Source organism: Brachyhypopomus gauderio, chromosome 21 (assembly GCF_052324685.1).
Source record: "Brachyhypopomus gauderio isolate BG-103 chromosome 21, BGAUD_0.2, whole genome shotgun sequence".
NCBI lineage: Eukaryota > Metazoa > Chordata > Actinopteri > Gymnotiformes > Hypopomidae > Brachyhypopomus > Brachyhypopomus gauderio.
In genome coordinates this window covers 8,377,675-8,382,608 of record NC_135231.1, presented here as the reverse complement: position 1 = coordinate 8,382,608, position 4,934 = coordinate 8,377,675, and positions in this window count along the sequence as shown.

The following is a 4,934-nucleotide window of genomic DNA, read 5'->3' as shown; positions in this document are numbered from 1 at the left end:
TTCGCTCTCTGAAGTGACTCCCAGAGCCAGCCCACTTCTCCTGGACCACGCAGCGCACCCCCCACGCAGTCCCCCCCCCCCCCCCCCCACGCGCACCCCCGCGCGCCGCCTCTCCCTCTCCCTCTCTCTCGAACACAGAAACTGCCAAACGCGGGACTCTTTACGAGCAAATCATTTTATGAATGAAAAAGCTCTTCGCACACACTTTTGTTAGTCCACCATGCCAATTTTTCCTGTTCCATTTTCTGATCATTTACACGCTGATGGGTGCAGTTAAACGTGGACAGGCGCACCAACGTGTGCTTGAACTTGAGATGTGGCAAACTGTAACCGAGATATTTTTTACATATTTATACATATTTTTATTATAATATAGGATACTTTTTTTTTCAAAACGGAAATAATAACGAAATAGTCATACACGGAGATGTTTAACGTAAAGCAACCATATATCCCGCCCGTTTCAGCTGCAGCGCGCACGCGCTCCAAAGTCGCGCACCTCGTGCGCTTCAGACGGGGCCCGCGTGCGAATGAGAAAGTTAATTAGGGGACAGAGAGAGACGGGGAGAAGGAGCCGGAGAAATTCCCACGTCTACTTCGCGCCGCTCTTTGTCTCTCCCTCTTTTGTCTCTGGGTTTTTATTTGTCCGTTGCTTTTACAGACAACTGTTTGCCTACAATAAGCAGCCGTACACAGCCAGCAGACACGCCGCCCCGAGGGGTTTGTGTAAAGCGGGGACGTCGTTTGCTTTCTCTTGTTGGGACTGTTTACCTCGGTGTTTATTCTCTGTAGGTAGCGGCATGTTTTCGTTCGCACACAGATATTCCGAGTAGAGGTGCGAAGACCCCGGTGGCAGAAGACTCTTTTGTGCGTGTCCGTAACCCAGGGAAGTAAATATTTATCAAAGATAAGAGCCGTTCTCCAAATCCTGCCCCGAAAGGGAGGTAGTTATGTCTCAGAGTCAGAGCCTGCTCTCACAAAGACGTATAAAGCCTTTTTATGGCACCTTAATATAGATTCACGTGTTTACAAGAGCTTCTTGGGAATATAACGCACTGGATTTTATTCAAGTTCCTTATATTGCAGTACATAAAAATATATTAAATTGTTACGTGCAAACGAGCGCAGGCAGTAACGTGCTTTACCTCACTGAGAAAATAACAAGGTAAGAAGTTTTATTGTAACTGAAATTGTATTTTATATTTATAATTATATCGTTACTGTCCAATTGCGTTTCAGAGTTTGGAGTAGGTGCAATATCGCCATCTAGTGGATATGCATTTTACCTGCATTTACTTTATGTTTCCTTTAAGAACCCAGTGTGGCCCAGTGCTGTGCTGGAGGCTTCTTACACTAACACTTACACACCTTCTAACACTCATTAACACTTACACACCTTCTAACACTCACTAACATTTACACACCTTCTTACACTCACTCACACTTACACACCTTCTAACACTCACTAACACTTACACACCTTCTAACACTAACACTTACACACCTTCTAACACTCACTAACATTTACACACCTTCTTACACTCACTCACACTTACACACCTTCTTACTCTCACTAACACTTACACACCTTATTACACTCATTAACACTTACACACCTTCCTACACTCACTTTCACTTACACACTTTCTTACACTCACTAACACTCACACCTTCTAACACTCCCTAACACTTACACACCTTCCTACACTCACTTTCACTTACACACCTTCTTACACTCACTAACACACATCTTCTAACACTCACTAACACTTACACACCTTCTTACACTCACTAACACTTACACACCTTCTTACACTCACTAACACTTACACACCTTCCTACACTCACTTTCACTTACACACTTTCTTACACTCACTAACACTCACACCTTCTAACACTCACTAACACACACACACCTTTCTACACTCACTTACACACTTTCTTACACTCACTCACACTTACACACCTTCTTACACTCACTCACACTTACACACCATCTTACACTCACTAACACTTACACACCTTCTTACACTCACTAACACACACCTTCTAATACTCAGTCTTCCTGCTTTCTCTAGATGATCCCACACAGAGAGCTGCAGAGTGGACCTAGGTGATCCCACACAGGGAGCACAGCGTGGACCTAGGTGATCCCACACAGAGAGCACAGCGTGGACCTAGGTGATCCCACACAGAGAGCTGCAGTATGGGTCCGGCTGATCCAGCACAGAGACAGCCGAGTAGGTCCAGTTGATCCAGCACTACGGCAACACTGCACTCAACATGTGGGGAGGTTTCTGCAGACTAACTGGAGTATATGGCTGTGGGATGGAGAGAATCACTTTAATCTTATCTTAGAGCAAAGGTGGGGCAGTAGCTTCTCACACTTCAGTGGTAGCAGAGGGTCATGTTACCTAACACAAAGGCATGGACACACACACGCACACACACACACACACGTTTTATATCCTTGGCTCACCCACCATCACACACAACATTCACACAAGTCTGGCTAATGGCTCTTGCGGTGCATTCTAGTTTAGCTCTGTCAGACAAAATGCTCCTGCTTCCTACCATCCAGTCTTTAACCCTGTCACCATGACAATCGGCCCTTCTGTTTACAGCCCAGATGATGTTTATGGTTTCCTCTTCCTGCTCTTATTGGCTTACAGAGGACCGCAGACACAATGCGTGACCTTTGACCTTTGACTCACCCCCCCGCAGCGAGGCTCCCTATCCTTTGAGTGCCACCAAATATGCTGAAGGGGTAGGTTAGCCAAGGTCCCCGAAAACAGAGGTGAGAGAATAAAGAGGCACAAGTGAGGGATGAAAGAGAATGAGGTGAAGGAAGGCTGAGGGAAGAAAGGAAACATAGCACGGAGGAGTGCAGGCCAGTAAACGGGTGAAAGCGAGAGGAGGTGAGTACAGGTTCAGGGGTCACCGGCTGTCCAGAGGATCTTCCACGCCATCAAGCAGACATGACATATATACCGGATATAAAAGCAGAATATGGGTCATGGGGTATAGAAGAGGCTCTATATCACCTTCCTTACTGCGCTGACGTATGAAGCAGTCTGGTGAAGTGTACGAGCTTTTCCATGTAGTGTTTGTGGTAAGTTCAGCGGTGGTAACAGGTGTAGGTTACACTTCCTGGTCTGCACTATGTGCAGCTAAGGTGTCAACTCCACTGAGATCCAGTAGGCTGGACAGTACTTTGCTGGTCTCTCTGGTTTTTGTTTGTTTTTTTTCAACACAAACACACTTGTTCACACACACACACACACACACACACACACACGTGCGTGCACAAAGCCACACAGACATGGAGATTGACATTCGCTCTCACACAGTGCCACAGATTTGCTCACACACACAGATAACATCGCTCTGCTGTCTGTTGACATGAGTGGTTAGCTGTTTCCAAAACAAGCAGCTCTCTCTCTCTCTCTCTCTCTCTCTCTGCCTCCCTCTCTCTAGGGAAAGTGGAGAAGACTGAAAGAAAAAAGACCCACTGGTGGAGTCCAGATGAAAGGTCCACATGCCAGCGCCTGATTTCATTTCGTTATCCTATAAAAGTCGAAAGATTGGTAGAGTGCAATTTCACCTTATTATCCAATCAGGCCTTGGCCTACCAGGGATGTCTGACTCTTATAGAGTCTGCAGGCTAAAACACGAGTGAGACCTGTCTCAGAGCCTTGTAATTTAATTTATAAGGACAGACACACACACACAGACACACACAGACATACACATACACACACTATTCACAGCAGATATATGTGTCTGTCTACACAGAGCAGCGACTGCCTGAATGTTTGCTTATGTAAGTATAAATGAAAAGAAAACCTGATAACATCAGACAATCACATAAAGATTTTATCTAAACACTTCCATGTGTCTCTAATGACCAAGTACACACAATGTGTATCTATATTTATGAAATATGAAGAATTCACCCGAAGAGTAAACTTTCTTAGATGTGGTCAACAAAGAAGCATTTAGTTCATGGTAGCATGTGTGGAAGGATCATAACAACAAAGGCACAATCACAACAAGAAAGGACATCTGGGTAGTCAGAGTGAGGCACACAGAGTCACACAGAAGAAGAAGAAGAAGAAGAAGTAGAAGACTGTTAGTTTCTGTGAGGTGGTAGATCAGCTTTTGGGATCACTGTATGATGTATGTTGAGGTGACTGTATGATGTATGTTGAAGTGACTGTATGATGTATGTTGAGGTGACTGTATGATGTATGTTGAAGTGACTGTATGATGTATGTTGAGGTGACTGTATGATGTATGTTGAAGTGACTGTATGATGTATGTTGAGGTGACTGTATGATGTATGTTGAAGTGACTGTATGATGTATGTTGAGGTGACTGTATGATGTATGTTGAGGTGACTGTATGATGTATGTTGAGGTGACTGTATGATGTATGTTGAGGTGACTATGATGTATGTTGAGGTGACTGTATGATGTATGTTGAAGTGACTGTATGATGTATGTTGAGGTGACTGTATTATGTATGTTGAAGTGACTGTATTATGTATGTTGAAGTGACTGTATGATGTATGTTGAGGTGACTGTATGATGTATGTTGAGGTGGCTGTATGATGTATGTTGAGGTGACTGTATGATGTATGTTGAAGTGACTGTATGATGTCTGTTGAGGTGACTGTATCATTCCTTGTTCACAGATGGATCATGTAAGTGGATCATATTAGGATGGGCCTTAATGGCCATAACTGGACTTATCTAATTTACACAGAATAGAAAAGATGGGAGTCATTCTTCCATCCACATTTAAAAAATGCACAATTAGTTCAGGAGGAACAGAGAGGAAAACAACTATAACAACAAAAAGAAAAAGGAACCACATGATTCTCAGACAGCAGGCCTGTTTGGCCTTCCGTTGGCGTACAGCTCAGGAAGCTT